At 47.8% G+C, this 15,298-nt stretch overlaps 1 long non-coding RNA gene across 1 annotated transcript; it reads right to left on the bottom strand.

The window, feature by feature from the left end:
- Window positions 1–10,465: 10,465 nt before the first annotated feature.
- Window positions 10,466–13,982, bottom strand: LOC147652740 (uncharacterized). Its single transcript, XR_015288678.1, has 2 exons — window positions 13,570–13,982; window positions 10,466–10,595 (listed from the first exon to the last, which is right to left on the bottom strand). It is a non-coding gene; the product is annotated as an uncharacterized LOC147652740 (long non-coding RNA).
- Window positions 13,983–15,298: the final 1,316 nt, after the last annotated feature.

Raw genomic sequence — 15,298 nt, 5'->3', positions numbered from 1 at the left:
GAGCGACAGCTCTCTCTAGCACAGGATTTAGCTCCTGGGCAGACTCTAATATGTGCATTTGTTTTTTCTCACTGACAAAAGCAATGTGTAAATATTCTGCTGTTAATGATACAGGTCTGCTCCTGGTTAATAAATGGGGAAACAGAAAGATTGAAGTGAATGTCTTGCCTTCTGAAGCCTCATGACTGATCCTAATGCCCTGTCCTTTTTCTATCAATCAAGGCTGATTGGCAAAGCTTTTTAATTCAAGTCTCTAAGCAGGATGATCAGCATTTACTTAACTAGTGTTGATTTTCACTTGACCAGGCTGCTCTGGAGAAAGGTATCACCTTATGGTGCAAACCCTCTTACAAGGGATAAAGAAACAGAGACCACCTCCATCCCCCTCATTAACGATCCTCCCGAGCAGCTCTTGGTGTGGGTCAGGGGATGGGGGTCCCACAGGAGCTGGGCAGGCTCCCAGTGAGGACTGTGGCTCCCAGGGCAGAGCACAGGGCACCTCCTGTGGCCCCAGCCCTGCTGTGGCTCTGGCTCGTGGCAGCCCAGCCCTGGCCCCAAGCCCCCCCAGCCCTGGTTCCAGGCACGGTGCGTGGCCTGGGACCGAGTCCCAGAGCTGCTGCAATATAAAACAAACCTGGCAGCGGGAGCCTGCAGCCCGTGGCACATCCCCCCTGGCTATTTTTAGCTGCTTTTCCAGAGAAACAAGGCTTATGCAACCTGCCTGCAAGTGCAGGGGCTCTGGCTACAGCTCACCACCACGGCACCTCCACTTCTTGCATGGGATAGTTGTTTCAGGATGAGCTGAACAGTGCTGCTGGAGAGGGCAAGGCGTGGAGTTGCACCACAAGCATCCCACAGAGCTGGACCATGAGCTCTGCCACTCACAGGGTGATGAATTTCTCCCAGTGTTTCTTCTGTCACCTGTACCTGAGGACCCACCCTGGGCTGCCTGGCAAGCAGAGAGGGGAGATGGAAACACAAAATGCAGCTAGGCTAACATTTAACAAACTGACTCATATTTCTGGAGTGAAGTTTTTTGCTTACAAAACATGTTGTTTTGTAAGGTCCTGTTTCTGGACAAGGTGGGAGAGGGTCAGAGCTGAGAGTGGTGGTTTGGCATTGCAGGGCTGGTGCTCCCAGGACTGGTTTTGCCTCGCTGACTTCATAAAGCACATCAGGACGTGCATAGAGCGCTGCAGAATCTGCACAGAGCATTTACACTTGATACAAAAAAAAAAAAGCAATTTTATTTCCCTCAGGTACTATACTTAGATCTTTTATGTGGAATAAAAATTTGGTTGTCTTTTCAAGAAGAAACTGCTGAGCCCCTGGGAGCAGGGGTGTCTGGAGCTAGGCAGGACCACTCTAAATGTTTCAGGGGGCTCAGAACCCATCTCCAGCCAAGACTTCCATGACATGAGGAAGCCTTCAGTGCCTGGGAAAAGCCCACAAGTCTGTTGGGGCAGTGGTTTGATGACTTTTGACATGCCCTACTGCTACAGCCATGCTCCAGCTGCAAATATCCATCCTGTTTGTAGCTCAAAACAAAAGCAAAGCTCATGTGTGCAGGACAGCAATCAAAGGCAGCTTGGGTCATTTCAGAGCCCTTCTTGTTTTGCCAGCAAACAGCACACGCTGCCATGAAACTCCAGACTGAGCCTTAGGGGTGACACAGGGCAGTTAACAGGACCCATCTGAGCGGTTTAGGAGCTGTTCCCTTCTCCTTAAGCAGTTTTGGGCCAACTGGGTCATTCTGAGGTGCAAGGAAGAGGGTCTGCCTCTGTGCCACCTGGAGATGTCAGACCCCATGCAGCAGCACCCAATACAGAGCAGCTCAACATCATTCCAGGTTATTATGCAGTGCTCAGCCCTCCCACCTGTATGCAGATCATGGGTGCTCTAGATCAAATAAATTCTTCTAAAATTTCAGAAAAATAATTTCCAAACAATAAAAATATTAGACAATTGTTCTAAGCCTGTATGTACACTAATATTCCTGATGGGATACAAAACACATTATTAAGCAGAGAAAGAGTATTGCACTAATGCTGTAAAAGCTATAAAACCAGCCCGAGTTTGAATACTCAGAAAGCTGCTTATCTGCTCCTTTGGACTAAGAAGACTCAATGCCTTTCAGTTATTAAAAGGGCTGAATTATGTCTCTGTCTAAACTTGGAAGTCAGAGAAGGCACAGACCTCTCCAAGACCTCTGAAGGAAGTAAAGCCCTTTAAACCCCAGTTCAGCTTTTCAGAAAGAGCACTTGACTCCAGGAGGGATCCCTCATTTATTTGTTTGCTTGTTTGTCTCCAACCAAGTTTTTTCTCAAGCAATTTGCATTGACACCCTTTATGGGCTCAGGCTTTTCCAGAGCTTTAAGGAAGGTCCCATTCCAAAGGATTGTGCCATTCCTGGTGAGAACAGATAGATGTGCAGGGAGGAACTCAGCACCAACCCCATGCTTGCATCCATTTGACTCCCTCCCATCATCAAGCCACCAACAGCCTTTTACAAAGGACATTGTTTTCACCAGAAAATTTGGAGACTGAGAGGCTCAATCTCCAAACTAATGACCACAACCTAATGCAGCCCCGTAATCTTAGAGGTCCCTGCATCAAAGACAGTCCTTCCACTGGTGAGCTGCAAAGGCTTTGTAAATCAAGTGTGTGGAATACAAGCCCTGGGTAACAGCCAAGGTCCTGAAGGTTAAGGGATGATATAGAAATACAGCAGGTGTATGGATACTCACTCAAGGATACTGGATATATTTTCTATTTGCAGATTTATGTGCCTGTCCTGGCACGTGTTTTTTGTCATGCATACAGCATGAGCCCTGTATTTGACACTTTAGATCGAGGAACAAAGGACTGTAACTGTAGAGAGGGCTAAATTGAATTGAATTAATTTGTTTATCCTGCAAATCAACATCTGCTCAGACCTATTTCTTTCAACTCTGAAGTTGTCATAACGGAATATTTTGCCTTCTGCTCAGTCTAATTATAGATGCACAAGCCAAAAGCTCTTAATTTTTCTCACAGCCATCAGTGGGAGCTTTTCTGCCACACAGCTAAGCAAAGGTTCTTTCTCAGGGAGGTGTTTTCCCCAGTGAGTTGTGTGTTGGTACCCATCTGAGGGGATGTTTTTACACTGAATTCATTGAAAAGCTTCTTTTCAGCACTGATGAAAACTATTAGAGAAGAAAACACAGCATCCCAAGGGGCTCAAGCAGAGATGGGAGGTGAGTTCTCAGAGGCACACAGCTCTGTCACCAGCACTCAGGAGTGCCCAGGAGAGGGACTTGTGCCACAGCACAAACAGAGCATTCCCCACCCCTGAGGGCCCCAGAAAGGATCATAACTCCATAAGTATCCAGCACAAAAACCTTTCCTCCATCCTCATATCATCAAGGAATCCTAGAATGGTTTGTCTTGGAAGGGACCTTGTAGATCAACCAGTTCCAATCCCCCAGCCATGGGCAGGGACACCTTCCACTACATCAAGTTGCTTCCAGCCCTTTCCAACATGGCCTGGAACACTTACAGGGATGTGGCATCCACAGGTTTCTTGGCAACCTGTGCCAATGCCTCACCACTCTCACAGTGAAGAATATGCCAGGGTGGCTCCTGCCAGATGGAGGTGCCCAGGCTGGGGCACCCATGGGGCTGGTGAATCCCCATGGCACAGACATGGCCACAGTGGCATCAGCTGAGGAGCTTGAGTCAGGTGCAGACTTGTCCCCACACCTTTGATGCAGCAAGTGTGTGACTTCACCAACCACATTTGCATTTCTGATCACCTCAAACTATACATAATCTTTTTCTGCCACCTCCTAAAGAAGCCCAGGTGTCCCATGCTATAACGATAGAGAACTGTAATTTAATCTTTCAGGTTTCATCAATTTTCTAAGAAATATGAGGCATCCCCACTTCAAAAGGTCTCTGAAAGCAGAGGGGAATTTTCAGCTGCTTGCTGATGGAAATTACATGCTTTTATTTGCCAAATCAGGGCCAAACCAGGTTGGATGCAAATAAATATATCCCTGTTGTTTCCAGAGAAGGGTCTCTGTTGACTTACTCTGCACAGAAAGATAGAATTACTTTTCTTTGTCTTGATTGTTTTGGCACAGCTCTGGGTGCAACAACTTACTAAGAACCATGAACACCAAAATCCAGATCTGCTATTGAGTAAAATGAGCACTTGCTGTATTTCCAGGTCTTCTCACCACAGACCCTACCAGAAAAAGGACATAGGGATAGAAATGTAAAGAGAAACCATCTTCCCTCCCTCCAGAGCCATACCTGTCTCTGAGCTCCCTACAGGATCTTTTTCTGGTCAGGAAAAGGTCTCCAGCATCTGTCAGTGGCTGCTCCCAGTGCAGTCCTGCCCTGAGGCTCCTCAAGATGTTGTCTGCCTGCCCACTGCTGCTGCTGCTTATCAGCAGCCCTGGCTTGAGGCTACCCCAGCAGAGCATGGCCATTATTTCCTCTGTAGAGTTGCAGAGTTGGGTAAAACAAGAAGCTTTTTCCAGCATTTGATATTCACAGCTGGGGATTGCAAAGTAATTAGCTCTCCTATCTGAAGTCATCTTCAGCACACCAACTGGGGCTTCTTTAAGGCTCATTTAAAAAGAGCATCATTACCAGCACTGGCCCTCACAAGATTTAGAGTTTTTTCAGGGAGGCTTGAGGAGGTGAAGAGTTTTTTTGTCCTTAAGTCACAGTTTTTTCTCCTTTAGAAATACAGCCGGGAAAACAGAGCTGCTGAAAGCAGTTTCAGTGCAGGGTCTGTACTGGCTTCCACAGAGGAGGGGTCAGGACGGATGTTTAACTTCTTTCCATGTGCCTACAGCACCTTCCTTACCTGCTGCCTCTGGATCTTCTGTCAGAGTGCTTGCCTCAGGTGTGTAATCCTTGGATATAATATATTGCACCAGAACTTATGACAAAAGTTAGATACTGCCATTTAAATATAAAGACAATATTAAAAAAACCAAACAGACAAAACGCTGAAAACCAAACCCCTTGATACCCAGTCAGTAACTCAATTGCAGGCTCATCCTCCAGAATCCTTGGAAAGGCACAAGACCCTGACTAAGAGCAAATGCAGGAGTGGCCCAGATCCTGTAAAATGTGGAATAAGCAGCTGGAGGGCAGTTAGTGCTGTAGTTAACAATACAGCAGATTCTGCCTGGTAAATGGGTATAAGAGACCCAGGACATAGCAAACCCCCTTGTTCCTCCAGACACTGGAAAATGCATTTCTCTGACCAGTGCCTGGGTGGTCTGTTCAGTTGGATTTTAAGTTCTAATGAGCACAGATAAAAGGTTTGAAGTTGAGCAGGAATGTTCATGGTGAAACCCTGACCTATGCCAGAAAATCCACAAGTTTTTGTAGGGCCAGGATTTGACACTCTGCCAGCTGGCCTGTGTCTGTACTCCTGCATTAGGAGAGTGGCAGTGGCTGGATGTAACTGCTGTGCCCCAAATATCTGCAGAACCTTCTCTGCAAGTGGCACAGGCTTTCTCCAAGATGAAAGCCTGAGGAAACAAGGGTAGCACTGAATCAGTATCCTCTCCTAGAGACTGAGCAGGAATTTGGAGCACTTGAATAGTCCATCCCCAAAGAATCTTTTCCAGGTCTGACTCTGATCCTGGTGCATGCTCAGACAGGACTATGTGAATTGGTAATCAGTGCTGCAGACATGATTTAAGGCCCTATAATATGTATCTCACTATCACATCACAATGCTTTGAATTGAGAAGCTTCAAGTATTGTGTTTTCATGCATATAGCCTGCATCTCAGATAACTCACACCACTGTAAAAGAACTGTCCTTTCAAACAAGTCCTTAGCTAATCTGCATCCTCAGATAACCCAGGGATCATCTCAGAGTATCAGTTATGTGTGTAGAACCATGGGGACAGGGTGGCAAGTATCCAGTCCCCTCCTTCCTCAAAGCCTCCTCCATCCCTTCCTGCTCCCACCTCCTTCCCACAAAATTCCAAGTTTTCTGCAGTTCCCATTTCCCTTCCCATGAGAAGCAGATATGAGATGGGACAACAGAGCCAACAGCATCTCAAGCTGCTCACAGCTACCTTCTGGTCCAGTTTTGTTTCAACATGTAACTGGTGCTGAGCATGGACCCTGTGTGTGGTGGCAGCCTGCAACTGCCAGCAGCTTCTATAGGGAGGGTAAAAGATGGGAGAAGTCACAAGCTGGGCCCTAAAACTGTGCTGAAAAACAAAATAACTAATTATTTCTCTATTGCTTGTGTTGTCCTGTCAGAGATAACTCTGTCCAGATGATCTTCCTATTTTCTTCTCATTTCCATTTAGAGTGCAGACCGTAAAGCCTTCCTGATGCAAGTTTCCACTCCAGCCTACAGAAGCTTGGCAGAGAAACTGAGCGTTTACAGGGATGATTGTTGCAGCCAGGAGCCTAAAATTAGACTTCTAATGCCACTGCCAGCACCTGAGAGGTGACCTGGTTTTCAGAAGTGGGGGGAAACGTCAAAGCCTGCTCCATGTATGGCCCAATGCTCCATGAGAGCAGCTGAGTGTGCAGCTGCTCCAGATCAGCTGCTGAAAGCCTGGTCTGTGGCAGTCAGACAGGGCTGCAGCACAGAAAACCCAACTGCTCTTTCCTTAGGGGACCTACCTGCAGAGCTGAGGCATATTTATTCACCCACTTTGCCTCCTCCAAGCCCTTCTCACTCACAAAAAGATCCTATCATCCCTTTTAAGTTCCGCTGTTGAACAATATGGCACATGGGTTTATTCTGCTGACGAGGTAATGGCATCATGTATTTGCAAACATCAGCTCATGGGCATTTCCCAGGCTATAGGGTCTATTTAAAACCATAAAATGTATTTCAGGACTTCCAAATGAGCCAAAGGAATAGCTCCCTGCCCAGCAGCACTGATGCTGCTGGGTGTACACAAGGCCAGCCAGCTTTGGCAAGACAGTGACACATAAAACCTCTTTTATAACAAAACTTGTGAGTGTATCAACCCCCTTGCACATGCTGCACCTTGGGGCCTGTGTTTGTTTTTGACCAAGGTCATCAGATGAAATATATCCTCATTGCAGGGTTTGTTAGAAAACTCTTTGAAAGCAGATGGGATTGTGAAACACTCCTTTACTACACCTAATGCATTGCAAATAGCAGTGAAAAAACTGACAGCAGGCTGGAATGCTGAGAAAATTGCTTTGCTAAACTAAAGTGTTTAAAATAAACTTTAATGTTATTGATTTTAACCCATGTTGGGAAGCTGAAGCGAGAAACATTCTTTCTAGTGTAAATGAGTTCAGCTTTGAGTTTCTGTAAAATTGAAAAAAGCTACAACACAGGGAGTATGAATTAATCTGTGAAAAACTGGGGATGTGTGAGCACGTCAGGAGAAAATAAACACAGGCTGGGCATCCCTTAACACTTGCTCTGGTTTTATTTTCTTTCACCAAAAAATATGAGCATCCTAGCTAATGCTATGTGCTCCAGCTGGATGAGGGATGAAGCCAAACCCACTATCCCTGTCCTTTGGGCAGAGGGAGTTCATGTAAAGCTTGTGCCAGGCAGAACCAAAGAGCCATTGCCTGTCCTGGAACTGAGCCAGGACCCTTCCAGAAAACATGTTTTAGGAGACATCCCATTTGCTTTCCATTACAAAGCCACCTCCATGTCTTTGGAAGCTTCTGTAAGTGCCACAGGGTGGTGGTGTCCCATGGTTCAGCCACTGAATCTCAGCTGGCACAAGCACATTCATCACCAGGGAAGGGCAGTGAGGAAGGGGGGATGCTGAGATCACATGAAATATTCTATTTGCACTGTGAAATGAGAAATCATCACTTTCTGGGGCAATGGCTGCAGACAGCTGCTGAGCCTCTCTGGCCTTCATCTTCTCCCAGCTCATCCCCAAGTCGCTGGGGATGTGGGCGTTGTCTTTGCACAGCTGCAGAGAGGGAGGAACAGCAGTGACAGTCTCAGTTGGTGGCTGAGGCAGGTGTGGGGGTGAGGGTTACACTGAGCTGTACCAGGGGATCCCCAGCCCAGGGACAGCCCCGGGCCCGGCAGGTCCAGTAGTGAACCAGGTGAGGAGGGGACGGCACCGGGAGCACCCGAGGGAGGTTCACACAGCCCCGGAGAGCAGTGGACAAACAAACGGGAAAAACTGGGCAAAAAATGGCCAAAGGGCTAATGGACAAACAGCCAAGAAATGAAATAATTGGCAAACAGGTAAGAAATGGACTAATGGGACAATGGGTGTGGTGCATGGGCCAGCAGCTCGCCTTGCCGTTGGTCCAGCAGTTTGTAGGACAGTTTGCAGGGCAGATTGCAGGACAAGTTGTAGGGCACTTTGAAGGACATTCGCCTGGCAGTTTGAGAAGGGCTCCTCTCTGACCCTCCCAGAGCAGCCAAGAGAGGCAGCAGACTCCTGGTCTGGAAGGATGAGCACGCAGAGCTCCTTTCAGCCCACCCCGTTAGCATCCCCAGTGTAAGCTAGCACAGGGTAGCTGCCCCATGGAGGCATGGCTGATGGCTGTGCCACACTGCCATGAGAAATGTGCCTGCTGGGTCAGGCCCACTGAACACCAGTCTTGCCAAGCAGAGTGGAGGGGCAGCCAGAGCCATCCCTGGGCACTGGATGTGGCCTGTGCTAGCTCTCTGTGTCCTCTGGATCATCCCTCCTCCCTCAGAGGCTGGCACGGGTGGAAGCTGCCAGGGCTTCTCCAGCTGTGGCTGTTTCTTTTATAAGCAGCTAGTCACTCACCTTTAGGGGTAAGAGTGGAGCATATTACACTCTTCCAGGAGCTTTTCTACTTTCCAACCTTGCTCTGATCCCATATCCCCTTCCTGGCTGGGCAAGTTCCATTTCTGCTCAGGGCTTATGTTGTGCCCATCCACCTCCATTCGATGGTGACCCAAGGTAAACACACAATGTTTAAAGAGCCAAAGAAATTCTATCAAAATGAGAGCTGGGAAATGCAGCCTCCCTCCCAGGCCATGTCACAGAGCTGGGCTGGGAGTGAGGTCTTTGAGCTGACCTCGCATTTGAGGCTTTAATGCCCCATCCTCCCTCACATCCCAGTCTCCTTGCAGGGGCCCTGAACCAAGAAGAGGGTCAGATTTGAAAAGGCTGCTTGCTTGCTTCTTTTTCCTGGAAATTTCCCAGCCAGCTGCTGCTGCGGCCTTGTCTTGTTTGTCTCACAAGGTCTGATAGGATCAGAATCCAGATAGGCCAAAATGACTGGTGTCACCTGCTCCCTGCTTGTAGGAACAAGCTCACTAAGACCTGATGGCAACAGGTCTGTGAGGTCCCTCTTTGGGGTCCCTGTGGCTGTGACACCCTTCTCTGCAGAGAGGATGTTGCCAACACATCTTCTAAGTCCCTCCTTTCAAAAGAGCAGAGAATAACCCTGCATTCATCTCCAGGCTTTAATAGACATTGTAATGCAAAGCAGCTGCTCAGCCCCTGAGGGATCTGTGCTCTCCTTTTGGCTCCATCTCAGGATTTGAAAGCAAGATAAAACTAAAATCTCCTGATGAAACATCCCTGCTGGACTGAGGAACTGGGGTCCCATGATGGGAGAGCAGGACACCCAGCCCCAGCCCCATTGAGTTGGGCAGCACAGTGGTGTCATCCCCTATTGTGACTTGATCTCTCTCTGCCATAACTCTACTCCACTTTCCTGCAGCAGCTGAGGCTTTGGTGCTTTGATTTTTGCACATACCAGTACAACCATGCTGGGTATTAGATCCTACCTCAGGTCTGAGTTTTTAAAAATATGTATCAGTGTGCATAATTTCTGAGAGCCTATTTGCATCAGCAAAGGCCCTGGTGCTGGATTGTGGGGATATTTGAGTGGTAAATAATAATAATAATAATAATAATAATAATAATAATAATAATAATAATAATAATAATAATAATAACAACAACTTTTTTAGGATAATGACTAGTCTGTGGGTGGTCACTGCAGTCAGGGCCCCATGTGACAACATCCCCCCATCCTGTCCTATTCCAGAGTGTGCTTGTGGCTGTGGAACTACCTCCATTTGGAATCAAAGTGCCAATTGTGGGCCAAAAATGGCAGAGCACAGCATAAAAAAGAGGGTGTGATTTGGCCCTGGAGATGTATTTTTAGACTTTCTATTTTGGACTACTCATCTCTAGCACAACATCTGTTGGATCATTTTATAGCTGTGATTGTTTACTGGTGACCGGCTGCCACTGACACTGCAGGGATTTGATAATAGTAGTTTTTCTGTGGATACACATTACTGGAAGGCAGTAGGGAGGGGTGAATGAGCTGTATTTAAACACCACAGCAAAGGGAATAAATTTTTAAATCAATCATTTTCTTGCTACTTGTAGGATTGCCTTGTCTGCAAAAGACAAAAGGGATCTCTACGCTTATGATCTCTATGTTTGCTGTTCAGAGATTACCTTGAATTTGACCCTTCTGCTCAGTTTATTTTGTTGAAGCTGCTGAAATAGTCATGTCCTAATGTCACAGAGCCAATTAATCCCAACTTCACAGTTGCAGCTCTGGCCAGGGACTCCATGGTTTCTGCACTGTTGGTTCCTGTGAAAGCCTTATCTGCAGGGCACATCAGAGAAAGGAGAGTGAGGGGGTTTTAAATTATAAAATTGTGATTTATTACAACAAAAAGGAGAGGTAGAGACGGAGAAAGGAAGAGAGGACGGGCAGTTTCCACGAGAGGAGAATCAATCCGGGCAGAATTTCCATCAAGGCACATTTAGAGTCAGTGTGTAATTGAGATTACATTGATTTTCCTCCATTTACTGTAAGGTAACTGCAAGTGAAACTGTAACAGGAAACTTAGAAATGCTCTTCACAGAAGCTATATTTAGGCAGACACACTGACATGATACCACTGAATAAAATAAACATGCAGGAGACAACCAGTCCTGAGAGACTTTCAGCTCCATCCGCCTGACGTGAGCAAGGGGAATAATGCATTATTCCCAAGCCATCTATGTGACCTTTACAGTAGGAACCTATAGAAGCCAGCAGGCTGCTGGGCACCTTGGGTAAACTGGGAGGCATCTCCTTTAAACACAAGGGTTTTGCCCTTCCCTGCTAAAACAAAATGCCTGCTAGCTGGTTGAGCACAGCTCCCCTGGCTGCTGCTCCCTTTTATAATGGGATAATTTATGGCTTGTTGTCAACAGAAAGAGCAACAATTTGTTTGCTGCAGAGGCTGGAAGAGATGAGTTTTCTCAGAAGTCTGGGTGATTTTTAGAATTAGGGGGCAGCTGCTACTTTAAAATCTCTGGCATGGTCTCCTGTGTGAAATTAAGCTGTGCAAGAGGTGCAGCCGCCTGGTCTCACTGATGCTATCACAGCACACACAAGGGCCTGATTTTTTTGATGGGGCATCCAAAGCTTTATCCAATTGCCCATGCCAAATTCCCTGTTTTTCCTTTACCCCTGGCAAGGGACACCATTTCCCAAAAGCATGGCTTCCAAAGTCCCAGGGAGAGAGAGCAACACTGTGCCCCAGGAGCTCTGATGGATTTCAGGTCCAGATCAAGCATGGAAAAATCACTTAACTGTCCTGTAAGAGAGAGGGATGATACTTTCCCTCCTCCCCATCTACACGTGACACACACTATGTAAATATTTAGTATTTGAGCATACTAACACTTGCTGGAGCAACACAAGTGAATATCAGATCTGCAAACATTAAATCCTGGAATGCAGCTAAGAGCACTGTTTATTTTTATCAGCTAAGTGCACACCTTCTCCCCTTGGCTGCAAAGACTGCTCTGTGATGTGAAAAAACGTCAAGTTATTTCTCCTTGCACAGTGTCCACACTGAAGATACCTTCCACAGGGTTCTCAGCCAAATCAGCTCTGAATCAATAGTCTACTTCTACATCTGGAGGAAAGATGCAGGAGCAAATCCCACTGCTGATACAGCAGCCCAGTCTCTGTATCTAGCATCCCACTTAGGTGGCACCAGACTCCTAGCGAGGCTGTAGGGTGACTGATGCAATAAAGGTAGAGAAAAATTAAACCCTCATGAGTTGTAGGTCATCATGTGAGATAAGATGGGCAGGGTGCAAATAGGCTGAATTTCTGATTAGAACCAATTCAGCACAATAGGACTGGTGGACTACAATAAGAACTTGCACAATCCAGCTTCTGGAACACTTTTATTGAGAAAACAGGAGAGCAGGGATAAATACACAAACTCTCCCTACTGAGCATATGTCCACTAACTACATAATAACTACTTATCAATTGGTGGGGGATAAGCACACTATCTACATATTAACTACTCAAACTTGAACTGCTCCTAATGTATACCAAGTCCCTCAACAGGTGTGAGCCCCCACAAGCTCAGCTCTGTGTGTTGGGACTCCTCTCCAGGACTCTCTTTACCACAGCGTTGTTTCCTTTATCTTTTGTGGTCTCATCCACATTGCTGGAGTACTTCCCCAGGCCACTGCTCTCTGGCCCACAGCTCCTTATCTGGAGGAGAAAGCACAGAACCAAGAGCAGGACTGGACAGCAGCAGCAGCCCAGAATGGCCATAGCTGCAAGGCGTGATTCCCCAGGAGCTGCCACTCTGCTCCAGCTCCCGCAGCAGCTGGATCCTCTGCCATTCCTGGTGCTTGGCATGCACTTCCATCTGCAGACAGGTCTCCTTCTCCAGCCCATCCCTGACCAACTGGATAAAGCTGTGCACAAGCCAGACCAGGAAGATGATGGCTGCCATGGCCTACAGGACAAGGGACACAAGGGATGAGGGAGGCCCTGAGGGATATAAGAGGAGGGGAAGTGGGGATAAGAGCCTCAGGGAAGGGGGGGCAGGAAGGAGAGGGAGCCAGGCAGCTGGCAGGCGGCAGCAGCAGCAGCAGCAGCAGCAGCAGCAGCAGCAGCAGCAGCAGCAGCAGTAGCAGCAGCCATCCTGGGCTGTGCCTGAGAAGCTCCTGTGAGGGACTGAGCACTGGTGCAAGAGGGGAAGCACTCTCTCAGATGCCCGAGTCTGTGCTCCAGCTCTCGTCCAGCGCAGCCTCCGGCCTGTGTGTGCCCTCAGTGTTTGCCCAGGCTGGGCTGGGGCAGTGTTGCCTGCTACTGCTATTATTAGGTGCCTCTCATTTTGGTAACCCTTGTGATGGCAATGGTACAAGGGACATCACAGGCAGCCCTGCCTTTGTCCCACCCCGGCTCAGCCCCTCACAAGGGCCTGGAGCAACCACAGCCCTGTCAGCCACAAAATGAACACCTGCTGCTCCCAGATTGGGTACCCAGGGCTTTCCTTTTAAAACAGGGTGAAGTCCCCACAAAACCTTGTCAAATATAAAACTTTATCATGTGACCCAGGGATGCATTGCTCCTTAATATCCCCTGCGATGAGATGGGATTGTTTCCCTTGCTGCTGACACCTGTGCTTGTGAGGGAGCTCTTGGGCCTTTGATACAGGGCCTGAAGTTTGGTGCAAAGCCTCAGGTTTGATACAAGGGCCCCAAGTTTGATAGAAGGCTCCAAGTTTGATACAAGGGCCCCAAGTTTGATGCAGGACCCCAGGTTTCATACAAACCTCAGGAGGCCATTGGCAAAGGCAGAGACATCTTTCCCACCTCTTTGGGAAAGCGGTGCTCTCTGCACAGCACCAGCAGTTTGATGCAAGTGGAACCCACAGGTTAGGAGCTCACAGACACTGCTGGAACCTGGATATCTTTAAACAGGGGAAATTCTCCTGTGGTAGAACTGCCAGGAGATGATGTGATGGGGCAGGATGCTGCGGGAGGGAACTGGAGCCTGCAGAAGGGCGAGACAGGCGTAAGGAGTTGCGGACACCACACAAGCCGTCGAGTGCCATCTGCTGCTGTCTGGAGATGATGTGAGCTCTGCGAAGGGCACAACACTTAGGGGTCTACCTAATATGGAAGAAAAAGCAGGAATGAGCTCAGTGGTGCTGCATCTGCTCTCCCAAGTTAAGGACGAGGAAGGAAGGGGTCTGGCAATTGTATAGATCCACCAGCTGGCTCAGCACAGTCTCAGTGCAGACATCAACCCTGCCCCAGCTCTGCATAGGAACACCTTTCCCAGTGGTATTTTTCTTGCCATCAGAGCTTAATAATGTTTTGTGAGGTTTTTAGGGACAGGTGTCTGCTGCCCTTTCTCTCCTCACTGCAGATGTGTGTGGTGACATTTCTTGCAGATTGTCTTTGCCTTCCCTGACACCCTGCATGGCCTTTAGCAGTGCAGAGAGCACAGCATGGCTGGCAAACGGCTTGCAGGAGCAAAGAGGGATCTATAGCTCCAAAAATAAGTGGATTGTGCCATTTTGGTTCCCGTGGACCAAACCCAGATCCATACAGAGTGATTCTGAAGCCATTTCAACAGCATTCACTGCTTGCCCAATCCTTCTCTGCCTCCTCTGGATAGATGGAGCTGCTGCACCTGGATGTGACTTATGGACCACCAAGGAAACCTCAATGGAAAAGGGATGTTCAACACACAGGTGCCTTCTTTCCTCCAGCAGCCCACAACTCCCCAAATCATGCCTTGAATCATGGCAGGGTTTTGCCAGAATACAGAGGAGACCTTTGGTAGCATCCAAGCAGTGAAAATCTTCTCACCCATGCCTGACTCAAGGAAATGCAACTCCTTACCTTGGCTTCCTTCCTGCTTGACCTTCTCATAAATGCAAAGTGAGGTCCAGCTCTGGTGTCCATGCCTCAACTAGAAGCACAGTGAGCTTTACCAACAGGGCTAAGGCTGCTGGATTACTTTATTCTCAGGCAATGCTTGAGCTGCAATTTTTGAGCAAGTGCTCCGGTGACTTTTTTCATTCCAGCATTATGTGAGATGGCCCCTCCTGTCATTCCCTTAAGGAAGACTGACTCAGGAGAAGAGCAGGTTCATTTGTCAGTGGTGTAACAGCTGCAGTTAAACACAGTTCTCATTCCCACTGTGCAGCTGACCAGCTTGTTCACAGGCCTGCCCTATCACCCAGCCACAAGGCTATTGTCCGGTCTGTGCAGTACTTAGCACTGGAAACAGTGATTTCTGAAATGTGGATGCATCACAGGAATGATGAGACAGTTCCTAAATGGAAAATGCTTTGATTTTTTATGCCAGAACCCACCTTGTGCTCTACAAACCTTTTTCTTCCTCGTTGACAGGGAAAGCAAACAGGAAAATTGCTTTTTTTTTCCCTGCCTAGATGGGTCTTTGGATGTTGTGAGCTACATCATGGTGTAATTTCCCTGACCCCAGCAGCAGCAGGAGAGGTCTGGGCAGAATCCATCCCCAGTGCTGGG

Source organism: Cyanistes caeruleus, chromosome 6 (assembly GCF_971803275.1).
Source record: "Cyanistes caeruleus chromosome 6, bCyaCae1.hap1.1, whole genome shotgun sequence".
Classification (NCBI taxonomy): domain Eukaryota; kingdom Metazoa; phylum Chordata; class Aves; order Passeriformes; family Paridae; genus Cyanistes; species Cyanistes caeruleus.
Note: the sequence above shows the minus strand (reverse complement) of the source record. Positions and strands in the feature narration are given on the sequence as shown.